The sequence below is a fragment of the Lepidochelys kempii genome, chromosome 10 (assembly GCF_965140265.1).
Source record: "Lepidochelys kempii isolate rLepKem1 chromosome 10, rLepKem1.hap2, whole genome shotgun sequence".
NCBI classification, from domain to species: domain Eukaryota; kingdom Metazoa; phylum Chordata; order Testudines; family Cheloniidae; genus Lepidochelys; species Lepidochelys kempii.
Genome location: NC_133265.1, coordinates 63,180,069 through 63,199,217, shown reverse-complemented (window position 1 = coordinate 63,199,217; position 19,149 = coordinate 63,180,069). Strand labels below are relative to the sequence as shown.

Genomic DNA, 19,149 nt, shown 5'->3' with positions numbered 1-19,149 from the left:
GAAGGGAGCAGCGAGGGAGCCCCAGACATACCCAGCAGCCCGGAGACCAAGCCCAGAAGAGCCATGCAGGAGAGCCCCGGGCACTGCACCGGGCCAACCAGCAAAAGCCCCAGAACCGAAAGCGAACGGCCCCAGGGCTCTGGGTTATGAGGCCGGGCCGGGGCCCAAGCTCCCTGCAGCGCCAGCCACGCTGCGGACGCTGCGGAGCCGCAGCCGGTGATTAGATCAGCCCATGTAACAAGTTTAGGGAGAGCGCTGAGCCTCCTCCTCCCGCCCCCTGTGCGCCCCCGAGGGGCCCGCCTGCCTCGCAGCCAATGGCACGGAGCGAGGCGGCTGCATGTGGCGGCGCTGACCCAGGGCCCGGGCTGGGAGGAGACAGGAGCGGAGCCGCCCTTGCCCCCTCGCTCACTCCGCTCTCCCCAGCTCCGGGCTGCACTTCTCCGCGCGGCGGCGGCGGCGGCGAGCCCAGGGCTGCACGCGGCGCCCCTCGGAGCTGCTGCGGCGCCCCTCGGAGCTGCTGCGGCGCGCGGCTGCACCATGGACTCGGACTCCGCGGAGCTGAGCGAAGGGGAGCTGCTCGCGCCTGCAGGTAGGGAGGGCGGCTGCCGGCGGGACCCGCTGCGCTGCCTGGACCCGGCTCCAGCCCGGAGGGTCGAGCTAGGGGCGGAGGGACGGCTCCGGTCACTTTACACGGTTGGTTTACAGCCACTTCAAGGGCAGGACAGAGCTGCGGGGGACTCGGAGCAGGGATGGCGTTGGCAGAGGGAGGCGGGGGCCCTAGAGGTCCCTGTGTGTGCCGGGGAAGCTGGAGGGGTCCTGAACCAATCTCCTCCCTTGAGGGACTAAGCCAGCACCTGCCCCGTGCTGCCGGCGGGGGCATTCCCAGTGCAGCGCAAGAAGTTGCTCGCCACATGTGAGCCGGGGTGGAGGGTGGAATTATGGACACGTCAGGCTGGAAGGAGCCTCCAAAGGTCAAGTCCAACCCCCTGCACGGAGGCAGGATCAAGTGAATTTAGATCATCCCTGACAGGTGGTTGTCCAACCTGCTCTTAAAAACCTCCAAGGATGGGGATTCCACAATTGCCCTGGGAAGCCTAGGCCAGAGTTTAGCTACTCTTAGAGTTAGAAAGATTTTCCCCATATTTCACCTAAATCTCCTTTCCTGCAGCTTAAGCAGATTACTTCTTTTCCTACTTTCAGTGGAGAACAATTGGTCACTGTCCTCTTTATAACAACCCTTAACATGGTTGAAGACTTGTCAGACTAAACATGCCCATTATTTTTAACCTTTCCTCATAGTTTTCTACAACTTCTATCAGTTTTGTTGTTGTCCTCTCTGGACTCCCTCCAATTTGCCCATATCTTGCCTCATTGGAATTGGACACAGTACTCCAGCTGAGGCCTGAGTGCTGACTACAGCCAGACAATTGCCTCCCATGCCTTACATACAATGCTCCTGTTAATACAACCCATACTAGCATTGTTCACAACTACATCACATGGACAACTCCTATTTGATTTGTGATTCACTATCACCCCAGATCCTTTTCAGCAGTACTAATACCTAGCCATTCTCCATTTTGTAGTTGCACATTTGATTTTCCTTTCTAAGTGAAATACTTTGCACTTGTCTTTATCCATAAGTCCTCCCCTGGTGCAGCAGCAGTGGGTTAGCAGGATCCAATAGGTGATGAACTCTGCCAAAGACAGAGAAGTCACTGTAGCTGCCCCTTGCACCTTTCCATTCCACTGCAACTTCAGGGACAGAAAAAGCAGTAACTCCCCTTTTTGTTGTCTGAAGAACTAAGACACTAGAATACAAGGCATTCAGCCAAATTCTGCTCCCTGTTACATCCACTCAGTTGAAGTCAAACTGGTTCCTCTGGTGTAACAGTGTGATTTGACTTAGGGGGTTAAATTCTACCAGGGTGTGTGTGACACACTGAACATAACAGAGCTTGCCTGGTGACAGATCTGGTCCATTATCTGGTCCAACATAATATTCAGGAGCTGCATTTTTTTTCCTTTTTATCCAGAACTACAAATATTTGACCAAATATTTGGAAGGGAAGACTTTTCCCCCCTCAAGCCCAGACATGCAAAATCCTTAGGCTTTTATTTTTAGAGTGTCTTAACTTGTAACTGTCACAAAAACATAAAACAGCTGCTTTCTGGTGGCTGGAGCTTGCATAGTTTTTAGGTAAGACTGAAAACCACTGATGGAAAAACACTTTCCTCTGCCATCCCCAACCGACCCACATCCCTAAGTAGTGAGCAAAATAAATGAGTAATCGTTGACTTGTCCAGTAATTGAAGGATGCCCAGCACAGAAAGTGAATAAAGACAGTTCCCTGTAATGCTGGATTTTACATTACTTTACAGTAGTTCTAGCTGCCAGTACATTGTTTTCCAATTTCAGTCCAAAGGGAAGAGTTGTACAATAGAAAGGTCCCCCACCCCCATACATATCTTCAGGTTTTAACTTCATACAATTTCTTGTTGGTAACCCTGACATCAACAAAGCTGTCTACTGTAGTGTCTCACAATGAAAGACTTCCTTACATATGACAGCAAATACATGATTTCTTAATCTAGTCCCTGGAAGGGCCTGATTCACTTACATTGGTGTAAATCAGGAGTGGCTCCTTTGAGTCAGTGTAGTCACACCAGCAAAAATATGTAAGCGAAATCAGAATCATACCCATGTTTATTGTTGTCCAACTTATTTTGTGATTAGAGTAGACAGAGATGAAAAAGATCTATTAAGAAACATTGCAAAGCCTTCTCCTTTGAGAATGCCTTTCTACAGAAAGTGCCACTCACAATCCAAACGCCCCTTTTATTCCCAATCACCATTTCCCCTCCAAAAATAACCTAGCCCAAGCAGAGTTCCAATCTCTGTAAAGGGAAAAGTCCATTAGAGACTTTGTTATTGATTTTACAGCGATGGGTGACAGTATAGAACTCTAGGATAGATAGGTCCCCTCTGGTGAAGTCTCCTAAAAGTATAGGCTTGTTTCCTATAGATTATTTTTTACTTTTGGCCAGCCTAGTTTTACGATAAGGTAGATCTGCAAGTGATGTCCTGGTACATATTTTATCATTTGTTTAATAGCTTTATAAGGTAATAGACAAACATCAGGCTGTCCAGCTCCCCATGCCTCCTGCATTAAGGGAGTGCCCTGTCATGTGTTTTATATTCAGGCTGATATACCATTAAAATATATAATTTCTTCTCAATAATCACATCTTACTCACTGTTTTAAGTTACAAAGGAATGTCAGTATTAGAGACAAGCTGCTTTAAGACAGCTCCTACCAACAATTTGTGGAGATTAAGAGTTTTGTTTTTTTTTAAATGGTTTAGAATTTGGCCTAAACACTTTTTCTCACAGCCTGCTAATTTCCAGCAGTTAATGCTCAGCAATGTATTAAACCTCCCTTTCATCCATGCTGTCTTTCCTCCTTGTACAAAATCAAAAAAATCTGGTATCCCCAGTCATGCAGGGCAGCAGAATTAAACAGGTAGTATGTAATTCTTCAAAAGAAAAGCACTATAATGCTCTCCCCACCCTCTGCCTAAAGGACTTGTTTTACTAGGTGTTCCTTATTTGTTTGGATCCACATATGCTCTGAGAAAGCACTGTGTGGTTGGATTCTTTTTTTTTTTTTTTTTTTGTCTTTTTCGCCTACTATTCCATATGTACATGCAGTATATGTGTGTATGTGGGTGTTTGATAATCATACTGTCAGTCACTACCAAAGGCATAGAAATCTAGGGGTTCGCTTATTTCACAAGCAGAGGAAAGGGAGGGTGGGGAGAAATTAGTCACTGCGGCACCCCGTGGCAGTGGCCAGAGGTATTCTGCGTGCAGAGCGTAGCGGCAGAATGCCTCCAGGATAGCCAGGAGATGCACATTCAGGGCAAAGTCCTGGTTCTGTTGAAGCCAATGGGAGTTTTGCCATTGACTTCAGTGAGACTAGGATTTCACTCTCAGAAGCAGCACATACACTTTTTAGATGTTTAGCATGCACTCCCTTCAGCACCATTCCTAGTTGGTGTATAGGGCAGGAGGGCCCTGGCCACTCAAGGACACTTAGATTGTAATCACTTTGGGCAGGGTCTGTCTTTTTACTGTGTTTGTACAGCACAGGGAGGTCCTGGTTTACTACTAGAGCTCCTAGGTGCTTCTGCAATATAAATACAAACCACCACCACCCCTTTAAGGATTGAAATACTCCAGCAGTCCTAGTCTTCATCCCCCACCCCCACCCCTTGCATTCGGCGAGTGCAAACCCCAGCATTCTGGCAGCCCGCTGCCCAGGTACTGAAAGTATGCACTTTCGCTGGTCCAGCTGGAGTCTAATCTCTACATTCCAGAAGTCTTGTTTCCTTCAATAACCAATTACAGCTGAGTCTACAAGAGGAGCAGAAGTACTTTTTTCCATGTTTATGAACATCACGGTGGTAACTTCATGTGGATGTTGTACACAAAAAGCTCCTTGAATGCAATAATGTGGGATAAATGTTAGTTGTACTTGAAAAATCATCATCTCCATACTAGAATATCCAGCCATCCGAGACTTGGCGTCTATCACAGCCTCTTTCTCATCCATCTCTGCTTTGTACTCAAGCTAACTATTTTAAGATAAATATATTTGACTTTAGTGTCTGGACAGACTTGTCCCCACACTAGAAGTACCAGACATGTTGTCATGCTTTTCAACACACACATTGTATAACCAGTTTATTAAGGAGGGAAAAGTTACACATTTTGACTACATCCCAAATTTCACAGTAGCACATACCCTGTCCAGCTTCATGATTTTTACTACAGACTAGCCATGCTTACTCCATAAAATGTGATCATCCTATGGAACCTTTCCCCGTCCCAAGAATTGAGCAAGTAATACTTAGGATATAACATAGCCACAGAATAAGAGTGACAGACATCTAGGGATTATTCTATAAAAAGTCATTTTCAGAAGCAGAATCAAGTTTTTTAACTTCATACTGAAAAGATGCTGAAGAAGTGAGAAGTTACCAGAGAAGGCCCTGATCCTGCAAAGGCTTCGTTTCAGGCATGTGTGTAGTCCCCTTGAAGTCAGTGGGCCTAATTTAAAATCTATGAAGACTAAGCCCCTGTGATAATCTGGTCCATTTTTCTGCAGAAAACAGGCCATAGAATTTCAAGTTGCCTGCAGTAGTCATGGTATGTCATTGGTGTCACGGAGTGAGTGACAGAAAGAGAGAAGGGCAGATCCTCATCTGCTAGCTATCTCAGTTTACACCAGTCTTCTATCATATTGGCTTTAAAACGTATGACAAGCTCCTAGCTCAGAATACAGACTGCTGCTTTTTTTTTTTTTTTTAAACAGAGAAGTACTGCATTTATATTCTGATCACAGGAGGAGAAAGGGCTAAATTACACCACTCTCTCTCCTATAAGGCAATGTAAGGCCCCTTCTCCCCCCATGAAAGTTTATTCTATCACAAGCCTGATTTTGGAGCCCTTTTTAGACCAAACTCTCTCAGTGATCAATGGGAATTTGGCCCAGGCACGACAGCAGGTAGGGCCCCATGTAGAGTTCTCAACTGGTGAATGGGTTTTATAGAATATTAACACTTCACAGTTTAGGATTTTGTATGCTGCCAGTGGCCAAAGCAAGTATACACTATGGACAAAATTCCTGGCCCTGTTGAAGTAAGAGGGAGTTCTGCTATTGACTTCAATGAATTAGGATTTTCCCCTATCAATTCAGGCACAAAAAGCTTAATGCATATTAAAAATTGATAAATTATCTGAACTCTACCATGGGAAATAAATATGCAATTAGTAAACAGTATCAGATTTTAAAATGATTCATTAATATAAATAGGGCTCTAAAAACAGTTATTTATTTGGAGCTGACCAGTTATGTTATTTAATTTGGACTGCTTAGCAAGTCATTGTCTGCAAATCATTTACCATGTTATATGATCTGCATACACATTTGTGTGTGAGCAGCACAAGTCTGTTTTGTATTTTATCTGGATAAGTACAATCAAGAGCCATTCTAGACAGAGCCAAGATACTTTTGTAAACAGACTTATTTTAGATCTTAGATCTTGGGAGACAGGCCAGTCCTTGCTTACAGACAGCCCCCCAACCTGAAGCAAATACTCACCAGCAACCACACACCACACAACAAAAACACTAACCCAGGAACCTATCCTTGCAACAAAGCCCGTTGCCAGCTGTGTCCACGTATCTATAAAGGGGACACCACCATAGGGCCTAATCACATCAGCCACACTATCAGAGGCTCGTTCACCTGCACAGCTACCAATGTGATATATGCCATCATGTGCCAGCAATGCCCCTCTGCCATGGACATTGGCCAAACTGGACAGTCTCTACATAAAAGAATAAATGGACACAAATCAGACGTCAAGAATTATAACATTCAAAAACCAGTAGGAGAACACTTCAGTCTCTCTGGTCACTCGATTACAGATCTAAAAGTGGCAATTCTTCAATAAAATAACTTCAAAAACAGACTCCAACGAGAGACTGCTGAATTGGAATTAATTTGCAAACTGGACACCATTAACTTAGGCTTGAATAAAGACTGGGAGTGGATGTGTCATTACACAAAGTAAAACTATTTCCCCATGTTTATCCCCCCCACCCCCCGCCCCTAGTGTTCCTCACCACGTTCTTGTCAACTGCTGGAAATGGCCCACCTTGATTATCACTACAAAAGGTTTTTTTTCCTCTCGTGCTGGTAATAGCTCACCTTACCTGATCACTCTCGTTACATTGTTTCATGTTCTCTGTGTATATAAATCTCCCCACTGTATTTTCCACTGCATGCATCCGATGAAGTGAGCTGTAGCTCACGAAAGCTTATGCTCAGATAAATTTGTTAGTCTCTAAGGTGCCACAAATACTCCTTTTCTTTTTGCAGACTTATTTAGAAACAGAAAAGTAGTGTTATAAATAGTAATGTTAAAATATCCTGCGGCAAAGTTCTTCGAGTCGGGAATTATGGAGGTTATGCAGCATTGAAACTGTATCTGCAATGTTTGCAACTACTTTTTGGAATGGCACAGTGATCATTTGTGGAATTTATGTGGACATAAAGGCTGCACTTTATCAGGGTGAAAACCTGGGATTTGATTTTTATTTATATTTTAGCAAGTTTTTTTTGCCTTTCTGTAACAAAGGTCTGAATCAGCAAACTGGGAAGTGTAATAGGGTCTAGTCAGGAAGAATCTGGTAAGACATTTACACAACAAATAAGCAGTATTCACAAACACTGGGAAAAGCAATTGACATGTTGCATAAAAGCCCCTGTGCATTGCTTCAGGGCTGCACTCACCAACAGTGTACCCAGCTGCTTGGATAATGGCAAAGGGCTCTGTTCACCCCTCTGCTGGAAGGCACAGAGAGGTTAGCAAAGCTGGATGAAAAGTGACAGAAGTATGGGGTAAAGTGGAGTTGATGCAACACAGTCCTGCCTTTCCCTGGAAACCTGTAGAAGCCCCTCTGTGACCTAGCGTTGAGGACATAGTGTAAGCAGGGGGAAGGCCAGGGAGCAGCTGTTTCTCATGCAGCTATTGAATCCTGGGACAAAACTGCCAGGAAACTGCAAAGGCTTCATTTTAAGCATCAGAGTAACAGCCGTGTTAGTCTGCATTCGCAAAAAGAAAAGGAGTACTTGTGGCACCTTAGAGACTAACCAATTTATTTGAGCATGAGCTTTCGTGAGCTACAGCTCACTTCATCGGATGCATACCGTGGAAGCTACGGTATGCATCCGATGAAGTGAGCTGTAGCTCACGAAAGCTCATGCTCAAATAAATTGGTTAGTCTCTAAGGTGCCACAAGTACTCCTTTTCATTTTAAGCATGTGAGCAATCCCTTCAAAGTCAGTGAGCCTACTCTTCGTAGATTTTAAAGCCATGGTGATAATCTAGTTCATCCTTGTGCATAACACAAGCCATTGAATTTCATGGGGATGGCCCTTCCTGGACATGGGTTAGAATCTGCAAGATGATGCTCTATTTACCACATTAATCCTTGGAATCTACAGTGTTTGCAGGCTGCAACTCTTTCCCCCATCCAAGTGGCCACTACTCTCTATCCAGTGGGAACTCCAAGTTTAAGTCATGGAGTTTGGTTGGTTTCCATGATGGAAGAGTCAGTCAGACCTCAAACGTGCTGTTACTTGACCTTAGCAATTGCTGCATCACATAACCGTTTGTTACTGTGCTGTAGTGTTGGTTCCTCAAACTGATGGTTTGCTTCTGTTTGGAATTTAAGGCTTAATTTTATGAACACTCAATAGAAAGCAGAATAATAGAAAAATAGAATAGCAGTGTACTATTCTCGGGCACTTCTCATTGTAGCTGCTGACAAATCAGAAGTGAATTATCTTACTTCTACCTCTCTCACTGCTCTACTAACTGGCTTATCACACAATCTTGATTTTTCAGCCTCATTCTGCCTTGGTCTCCCATGCTGTGCATGGACAGTTGCTGTGCAACACAGATTATGTGCTATCAGTGATACTACCTTTCATAACTGATAATGAAGTCCTTCCTCACTGCCCAGTCAGTGCGCTGTTTTTCCTTCCTTTGCATCAAGAAGATTCGGGGAGCTGATTTCTCTCATTTCCTTCCTGCGGCTGCACTTAAAGATTCAATGATGTTTCATGTAATAACACAAAACGCCCTACAGTTCCTGGTGGACACAGTCTTCTCCACTTCTTTCATGTGTTGCATTGCAGCAAGCTGTTCAGCCACCATTGTGTTACACTTCAGAGGTGAATGTTTATTTCACACAGGGTTGTGTGAGGTTTAGTTTTTGCATGTATAACACGGAGCTCCTCTGTTGGAAATTCCAGTAGAAGTGAAATTCACAGGGCTTGTGTTTTTTAGGGTTTATTAATTTCATTTGTCAGGGTTTGCTAGTTTTAGCAATTTGAGTTTTATGTAAATGCCCAAAAACTCATAGTTTTATGGGTTTTTCTTTTTCTTTGTATATACTATTTGTTATGTATATTCATTCCTCATTTCAGCCGTATATACTGTAATGAGTAATTTCTCTCTCATGTTCCCCAGTGTGCTTTAATGTAGTGCAGTTTCTAACAGCACTACATTAAAATGCACTAGGCAACCTTTAATGCACACCAACAGGTCTACACAGACCAATTAATACACAACACTTCAGTGTGCTTTAGAAGTCATACACCTGTTGTCCAGATTGCTGTTCTGTGTAGACAAGCTGCTAGATCCAAGTAACCATTTCTGGTGTTTCCAGTGCTTATTGGATAAACACCAATTTAATTTGTTTTATATTGGGGGTATTTTATAGGTTAAACCTAAAGTAAGAAGCTCTACTTCTATACCATAATAATCTGCTAAATAAGGACACAAATAAAATCTTATGAAAGATTATTATTTATTTGATAGCTATCTTTCCTCTGTTTTGATTTGGCCAAGAAAACCTTGACATTTGTCTAAGGTTAAAGGAAATAATGCAGAGTTACATTTTTCATTTTAACCCTGAATGTTTATATTTACATTTGTAACCCCTTGGGAGTTAAGTGCTTGACGAGCCCACTAGGCACCTGTCTGCATCTAAAGGCACCTAAATATCTTTTAAAATATGGCCATTAGTTCTTGGACTAACTGCAGTTGGTTAGGTTTTTCAGACTCCACCCCATCCTCCCCCAATAACTAGACCTTATCTCTGTCAAAAAATGCTCATGAGCCAGTATATCTAACCTACATACGATTATACACTTTGTCCATTTTTTCTCCCCTTAACATATGCTTGTTTTTAAGAACATATTGATATATTAGTCATTACAGCTTAATTTCGGGTATCATCCTCATAAGAAGGAATTTGGCATTATCAGGACAGACATGGCTGAGATTTCTCTTACTAGACCACTAAAAGGAGATCAGTCTATTTATCCAAATGCAATTGCCACTAATGTTCCTTCTCAGAGCACTAATCTTATAGAGATCACACTGAGTAGATGGAAAGCCAGGAACAAAACAGATTCACAAGATAGATGAATACTGGTACCCACCAAAATTCCAGGCTTCTGCCATTAATTTTTGGAGTAAGTGAGGTGTCTGAAGGTTGAAAGCAGCTCCAGCAGTCAGTTGTTGATCTGCTGGTATTCAGTTATCCTCCAGACCAGTGTACTTTCTGCTGTTCTCCAAGGAGGTTGGGGGAAGAGATTAAGTTTCTTTTTAAACTATATAAAATCGTTAATTTCAGCAAGCTGTAAAAGAAAATTGCACTGATTTTGGTTTGTGCAAGTGGTTTAAAGTTCTGTTATAAGAAGGGTGACTTCTCAGAAAGTAAAAGACCAGATTATGGCCATAGGAACCAGTGTCATTTTAGGGTCATAGCATGGCAGAATCTGGAGACATTCTGCCTGCAGTGAATACGGGCAGGTAGAATTCTACGAGACGGAAACATGAGGGGTGTCAACACCCATTAAAAAAAGAATAGCATGTGCTCCTCCCACCTTTGAGGATGCCAAAAGGGAGGGCAGGACCAGGGCCATGACTCTGCCCCTTCTCTTGGGTGTCTAAGGCCACTGATGCTGCTGAGTCCCTTGCATCTTGATCTCAGGATTGTTGTAGCCAAAATTTTGGCTACAACCTCTCACCTTGACTCCGCTGTGTAGGAGCAACTTTAGTCCATTACTCAGCTGAGTAGGAGCTCCTTTGCTGTATTTCCACCTTTCATATCTCCAAAGTCCACCTTTCTCCATTACTAATACCAGGATCATCTCTCATCTTAATTATTTTAATTTTTCCCCTCTCTGGCCTCACTGCCTCTCACTCAAGGCTCATATCTTGCTACTCAAGCCATCTTCTCCTGGTGCTCTGTCCGTGTCACACCCTTCCTTCTGCAAATTCCCCCATTGACAAGCTCCTCATCTTTGTTTCTCAGGCCCTGCATAATTTCCCCTTTTCCCCCCACCCTCCCATCTGTGTCATCTCCACACATACTTAATTCTCCCTGCATTCTTTCTACTCCTCTCTCCTTTGTTTCTCTCCTCCCATTTTTGGCTTCATCCTTCTGCTATTGAGACAGACAGTGGGTCTGTCAATAGTTTATATGTCATGACAGTAGAAAATTGTTAAGAGGAAAAAATCATATTCCCTTTGTAGTCAGCAGAGGTAGAAATTGGGTGTTCTCAGCAGGTTGACGTTATCTCACCCCTATAATAAAGGGCAATGGACTTGGTTAGCAAGGTTGTTTAAAGAAAAGAGATCAAGAGGGATTTTGAAATTCTGAATGGGCAGACATGTAGGAACCTGCCAGAGAATGAGACAGACAGCACACCTGAGCAAACAATCGTGTGGGGAAACACGAGCGTAACCTAACCTTAATATGATAATGGATACGAAACGTTTGGACTTCAGCAGCAGATCAGGTGAGGGAGATACATGTATCTGGCTCTGGACACAGCAGCATGAGGCTGTCAGACTGACCAAGGGAGGTCAGAGAAGGGAATTGCTTTCCAGCTATGTAAATTTTCCTTTCTTAGTAGAGAGGCTAAGGGATGCCTGCCTCTCCGGGCTTTGGCAGAGTATTCATATGAAGACAGTCTGAGTAACAGTCTCTTTCCATTTTTAGAGAATCTTTTAAAAAGAGAGTTTGTTGTGTGGCATTTCACACAGACTGGCCCCAAAAAGAGCAAAGTTCTTCAACCTCTGAGGAGAAGGCGCAAAGGCAAGAGGTATCTGGAGCCAGTCCTTACTCGGTCTCTGGCCAAAGCACATGGACAAGGGTAGCCTCTTCCAGTGAAGTGTCTTGCAGAGGTCTAGCACATGCACACCTACAAGACGACACCTAGGGACCCAAAAGGAGGAGAATGTGAGTTGGTGGAAGCGTGAGCAAAAGTGAGTTGCAACCTTTGCTCTGTCCTCATCCAAGAGCTCACTCCTCTCCTGTCATAAATATAAAGGGAAGGGTAAACCCCTTTGAAATCCCTCCTGGCCAGGGGAAAGCTCCTCTCACCTGTAAAGGGTTAAGACGCTAAAGGTAACCTCGCTGGCACCTGACCAAAATGACCAATGAGGAGACAAGATACTTTCAAAAGCTGGGAGGAGGGAGAGAAACAAAGGGTCTCTGTCTGTCTATATGCTGTTTCTACCAGGGATAGACCAGGAATGGAGTCTTAGAACTTTTAGTAAGTAATCTAGCTAGGTATGTGTTAGATTATGATTTCTTTAAATGGCTGAGAAAAGAATTGTGCTGAATAGAATAACTATTTCTGTCTGTGTATCTTTTTTGTAACTTAAGGTTTTGCCTAGAGGGGTTCTCTATGTTTTTGAATCTAATTACCCTGTAAGATATCTACCATCCTGATTTTACAGGGGGGATTTCTTTATTTCTATTTACTTCTATTTTTATTAAAAGTCTTCTTGTAAGAAAACTGAATGCTTTTTCATTGTTTTCAGATCCAAGGGTTTGGGTCTGTGGTCACCTATGCAAATTGGTGAGGCTTTTTATCCAACATTTCCCAGGAAAGGGGGGGTGCAAGTGTTGGGAGGATTGTTCATTGTTCTTAAGATCCAAGGGTCTGGGTCTGTAGTCACCTAGGCAAATTGGTGAGGCTTTTTACCAAACCTTGTCCAGGAAGTGGGGTGCAAGGTTTTGGGAAGTATTTTGGGGGGAAAGACGCGTCCAAACAGCTCTTCCCCAGTAACCAGTATTAGTTTGGTGGTGGTAGCGGCCAATCCAAGGACGACGGGTGGAATATTTTGTACCTTGGGGAAGTTTTGACCTAAGCTGGTAAAGATAAGCTTAGGAGGTTTTTCATGCAGGTCCCCGCATCTGTACCCTAGTGTTCAGAGTGGGGGAGGAACCTTGACACCTCCACTTCCGATATTATCTTAAACCCACTTTTTCAGGAAATCCTTCCTCTTCCTCATTGCTGTCTTGTGTGATTTGGTCTTACCTGAATGAGATAAATTTGGATTCACAGAATACATGTTCCCTGAAGTTCCATGTAAATTTACATCACTTTATACTGTAAGTAGTTAATGATTGTTGCTCTTACGTGGAATGCAGTTTGTTTGCTTTGCACAGCTCACTTAGGCACAAATTCCCTTAGCACAATCCTAGAGGGGTACAAGTGACTTGTAGCAGCTGGATTTCTGTTAATACCATCATTCCATTTCCTTATTTTATCAGAAATAAATGGAGTTAGATTTTCTTGCGATTACCATAAATCAGCAGTGAGGTGGTGGAAAGGCACAACAAAAATACCTCTGCCGTCTGCACCCTGAAATACAGAAGCATCACCTGACCTGCAGAATAACCGTATGAGGCAACCACAGTTGTACAAGGTTTATCGATTATACCCCAGCATACGCTGGGGCCTGAGACAACATTTGTATAAATATGGTTACATTTTTCTGTAGCCACATTTGATGGAAATCCATATCAGATATGTTCCATTATAATAAACTGGTAATTGTGGGATAGTTTATTTTTCATACTTCTGAGAAAGAGAGGGAAGAGGTGGTTATGCTTCTTACTGGTGAAAATAATTTAGATGCTTATTTAGATCACGCCTGGCAACAATGCAAGCAAATTCTCTGCTGTACTGACCACATGGTTATATAAAAAGAGATTAAAAAGTTGCTTGAGAATAAAACCCTTAGACACTAAACTAGCTTTTGTAGCAATATTTTGTCCAGTTAATCAAGTGTTTTTTATTATCTTTACAAGCAGCTTTGATTATGAAGTTGAATGTTACAGGCTTCCAGTCTAATGCAGAGTGAATATTTTAAAAATGGTATTAAAGTCTACAAGCATAGTCATTCCAGGAAAGAAGTTTATTTTATAAGAGCACGTAACCATTCACATAACAAAGAGACAACAGTTTACAGATTACAAGCTATTAGCTTTTTGGTGCTTGTATGTAATTCCATTAACAGCTGCTTCTCATTACCTTTAATGGGAAACACATATGCACACCAACAGAACAGATTTTTTAAATCATTTTACACATTTCAAACAAATCTGAAAGACTAAAATTGCTGGGACAGATTCTGTCCTGTATCTCCCGAGAGGCACAGCTGTGGGACAAAGGGAAAGGAGACCCCAAGTCAACTTTGTGCCACCTTGATTCTGGGCTGCTGTCAGGGCCAAAACATCCCAGAATTTGAGCAATCCCCCAGCCTGCCTCCCCACAACTGTCTATGGACAGCACCACAGCCCAGAAACCCTGCAGCCTAGGGGCAGAATGGGTTACATATAGCAGCCCGATGCTGCTTCTGTGCTAGTGGAATTCCCCCTAACCCTTTGTAGCTCCTTTCCAGCTCTTGAAGCTGCATATATGGACTGGGGTGGGAGTCAGAATAGGTGCCACTGGCTTTACTAACATGTTTTCAGTATTTATAAGTTAATGTGAAATTCACTTAGACACACACATGCACACACACCTGTTCCAAGCAAAAAACCAAAGCTAGTGTTAATACAGCTTTCACTTTGAACTCCAGATCTCAAAAAAGGTAAAAAGCAAGATTTTGCAATGTTAAAACTGAGAAGTCACACCCCCAGAAAGTCAGGAATTCTAGAACTGAGTCTGAAAGTTTCTTCCCCTGCCTCCTTCTGCTTATGTCATAATGTACAGAATAAAAAGGAATCACATTATGGGAGAACATTCTCCTGCGCACAAAAGGGAGTTAGACACCATGCGCTACATTGGCTGCAAAACTGATCTAACTGGTTCAGGGAGGACCATCCAGAGAAATAATGATCTGCCTCTACAGTGCCACAGATTGTACACCACTCACCCCTTCCTGCTGCCAGTGTAGCATTGGAAAAGTTGACAGCTACATTGTAGCTAGAAGTGAGCCGCCTAGCCCATGTAGACAGGCTTGCACTAGCTCGGCTCAAACTCCCATGCTAAAAATAGCTGTGTGGCTGTTGTGGCACCAGTGTAGGTTTGGACTAGCCACTCAGGGGGTAGAGTGGGTACAAGCCTCTGCTGATACACAAATATCCACACTGCTATTTTTAGGACACTAGCTCAAGTTGAGCTAATACAAGCCTGTCTACCTGGGCTGGAGGGCTTGCTCCCAGCTGCAATGTAGACGTAGCCACGTTGTGAAGTGGCAACTTTCTGATATTTCAAGAGGCAAACATTGGATTAAAGAGGTGCACAGATCTCAGTTACAATGTCAAAGGGATGAACAGTAGGTTGGCCAAACTGTACATTTGGAAAACTGTACATTAGGAAAGTAGACAGATCCTCTTTAAAGCCCAGAGTTAATATAAATACTTAATTGCTGGTATGGGACTGGGAGATAGGGAAATCTTGCAAAAGTTTGCTTAATGATGCAAAATTGAGTGTGTCTGATGATGGTCCCTTCTGACCTTAAAAGTCTATGAGACAGTTAGGAGAGCTGAGTTCTAATCCCACCACTGCCACTTACCTGCTATATAACCTTGAGCAATTCATTTAAACTCTGTTTCCCCTCCCACCTTTTGTCTGCCTTGTCTGTTTAGATTTTAAGCTCTTTGGGAGCAGGAACTGCCCCTCCCTTTGTGTTTTTACAGTGCCTACTACAAGGGGCCCCAATCCCAGTTATTATACAAATAAATAGAAAATAAAACTAATGCAATGCACTGGGAGAATGATAGTAATTGTAAAATTCATTAATACAGTTGCCATAATATATCAGTCATGAAAATTTCACAATAGCCAAAAGCCAAGAAGCAATTTCATATCTGACACTTGCTCTTAAACACCAAGGATATATATGCTTTCTGTGCTGGGTGGAGTAAGGGAAGTAAGGGCAATAAATTGCTCAAAGGAGATTGCTGTATGGAAACTAATTGATCTTAACCACACTTGACATCTTAAAACAAATGATTAGATAATTCTTTGACAAGCCATGCCAAAGCAAAGGAATGCTACAAGCAATGATAGGAATTCCTATTTTCCCTTTTAAAAAAGCAGCTCAAGAGAAATCAGCAACATATTTCCATCCTTCTATTTGCTTCTGATTCAGATTGTCTAGCTATGTGGCAGAAAGCATGTTTGGAATAAAAATAGAATCCACAAATTGAAACTGTAGGGTTTTTTAAACACACAGTTCTTGTACTGAACTAGAGAGAGAATCCCTTTCACTGAAGGATAAGTTACCAGAAGGAAATGTTTGCCACTGTTAGCACGTTCATGACCATTAGTATGTTTTCTACTGTAGCGGGGATCTTCCAGGTTTACTCCCTGCAAATTAGGGATGGGCTTCAACAGTAAAGATCAAGTCCAGATCTGAACGCTGCAAAATTCAGCGACTGGAACTGGATGCAGGGTTTTGGTTTGGGCCCCATCTCTGCTGTTGGTTTGTTGTATACTCTGCAGCTTGAGGTTTTAAGAATCTAACATAGCTGAGTTAAACAGCCTGGAAGCCAACAGGCCAACTCACTAACCAGTGTATCTAAAACCACTCCCAACAGCATGCATATTTCAGTCCCGTTTCTTCAAGGCTTGAGTTTTAGTTCTCCCAAATAGACAAAACAGTTTAATGTAAATTCTATGAACCATGTGCCATCCCCTGGCCCAGAGTCTTCTGCTGGAGTATCTACTCCTTGCAGGTCTCACTCCTCAAAACCCTCTGCCTGGGAGTTAAGGAGGGTCTTTCTGCCTCCTTTTGTTTAGGTTTTCCTCCAACAACTGCATTTTTATCCTACAGCGGGGGTCGGCAACCTTTCAGAAGGGGTGTGCCGAGTCTTCATTTATGCACTCTAATTTAAGGTTTTGCGTGCCAGTCATACATTTTAACCTTTTTAGAAGGTCTCTTTCTATACGTCTATAATATATAATTAAACTATTGTTGTATGTAAAGTAAATAAGGCTTTTAAAGTGTTTAAGAAGCTTCATTTAAAATTTAATTAAAATGCAGAGCCCCCCAGACCCGTGGCCAGGATCCGGGCAGTGTGAGTGCCACTGAAAAATCAGCTTGCATGCTGCCTTTGGCACGCGTGCCATAGGTTGCCTACCCCTGTCCTACAGGATTGTGCTCACAAGCCAAACCTCAGGCTGCCCTTTATACCCGGGCAGGTCTAGTTCTAAGTCACCCAGCCTCCATCAGCTGATCCCAGGATTTACTCCCTTTCACCTAGAGAACTGGGCTGAGCCTGACACAAGGTGCATCTGAGCCACATCCCCATTAGAGAGAGAGCTCGGGGTGTATACAACCCTTCATTAACAGAGCTGAAATGACAGCGTTTTGCCTGTAGCAACACAGGCGTAGAATTCCCTGCCATACAGCCCTTTCAGTGGATAGGCTGGTCATACATCTCTCATTCTGAAGAGCCACTACTCAGACTACTACAGTTACAATTATTGCCAACCCCAAGCATGAAAAAAAAAAATCAGGAGACTGGGGCTCTTGCTATTTGCCTTCTGGTTTGAGCCTTTAGGGAACTCGGGTCATGTTGTCAAGCGAGCTTAAATATATGAAAAGTGAGATTCTGTCATAATCACTTGTTTCCATGAACTGGAGTTTTAAATATGAGTTAGCAACACTGCCTGGGGATTCAGTTTAGAGAACTTAGGGGTTTCTTATACCGTTAGCTTTCAAGAATTTAATTGAAAAGGTACATTTCACTTACTCTGCCAAGCCTCTAGGGCACAGCTTGGCACTAGGGTATTTGGAGGCCCGCAAGCATTGAGGTATTAGGGTTACATAACACGTCTGAAACGATCCAGTGTCTCCATCTTGATTGCCAAAATATTTAAAGGAATAACATGGCAATGTCAAGCATGTTGTAGGATCTTTCAAATAACTAAAGGTTTAAATACAGTAACTCCTCGCTTAACGTTGTAGTTCTGTTCCTGAAAAATGCGACTTTAAGCAAAACGATGTTAAGCGAATCCAATTTTCCCATAAGAATTAATGTAAATGGGGGGTTAGGTTCCAGGGAAATTTTTTTCACCAGACAAAAAACTATATTTTATACACACACGCTATAAGGTTTAAACAAACAATTTAATACCGCACACAGTGATGATGATTGTGAAGCTTGGTCGAGGTGGAGGAGTCAGAGGGTGGGCTATTTCCCAGGGGATGCCTTACTGCTAAACGATGAACTAGCCTTCGGCTGAGCCCTCAAGGGTTAACACGTTGTTGTTAATGTAGCTTTACATGCTACAAGGCAGCACAAACGGAGGAAGGGGAGACAGATGTGCATTGCCCCTTTAAGTACGCTGACACCACATTCTAAGTACATTGCCCTTAAAAAGATCAGGAAGTTGAGACAGCAGCTGTGGCCAGGAAGCTGTCTCCCCCCTGCTCTACAGATGGGGTAAGCAGGGGGCAGGAGTAGGGGGAAGGGGGACACCCTGACATTAGTTCCTCTCTTCCCCCCTCCCCTGCATGGCAAGTAGGAGGCTCCAGGTAGCAGCTCCAAGGCAGAGAGTAGGAGCAGTGCAGGGCAGTGGGTGGGGGACTGACAGCTGAACTGCCAGCAATTGGTAGCCTGCTGGGCAGCTGCTGCACGGGGAACTTAGGGGGTGGGAAGCTGATGGGGGGCTGCCGGTCCATCCTGGTTCCAAGCCCTCACTGCTAGCTCCAGCGGGCTGCTCTTCCTGCAAGCAGTGGACAAAGCAGGCGGCAGCCAAACTGTGCTATAAGGTAGCATTGCACAACTTTAAACGAGCATGTTCCGTAATTGATCAGCAATGTAACAACGAAATGAGGTTAACCGAGACGACTTTAAATGAGGAGTTACTGTAGGGTGCTCAGCATCCATACATCAGAAATAAGAAGGGAGGATTACACCTAAGAAAAGCTCTCTATTTTTTCTATTGTATTTTCATTGTGTAAGCAAAAACATCCTTGTCATACTTTATTCTGCATTCCTGGATGAAATCTTCAGCATGTTGGTAAACTCTTTGGGGGCAGCGATTGTCTTTTTGTTCTGTGTTTGTACATGCGAGCTCTGATCTATGACTGTACCACAATACAAATAAAGTATAGCCTGTTTTCTTTTCGGCATAGAATCAGTAGAATTGAATAGGAATGTGTTCCTCTGCCCACTAGGATTACCAGTCCGCCAGGATTGTCCTGGTATCTCCAGGAATTAGAGATTAATCTTTAATTAAAGAC

General features: G+C 43.3%; 1 protein-coding gene across 1 annotated transcript in view; it reads left to right on the top strand.

The window, feature by feature from the left end:
- The first annotated feature begins 566 nt into the window (after positions 1-566).
- TNFAIP8L3 (TNF alpha induced protein 8 like 3) overlaps positions 567-19,149 on the top strand; it is a 57,828-nt gene continuing 39,245 nt past the window's right edge. Inside the window, exon 1 of the mRNA XM_073303875.1 lies at positions 567-589. The gene's annotated coding sequence lies outside the window, so the exon portion shown is untranslated. The remainder of the gene's footprint in view (positions 590-19,149) is intronic.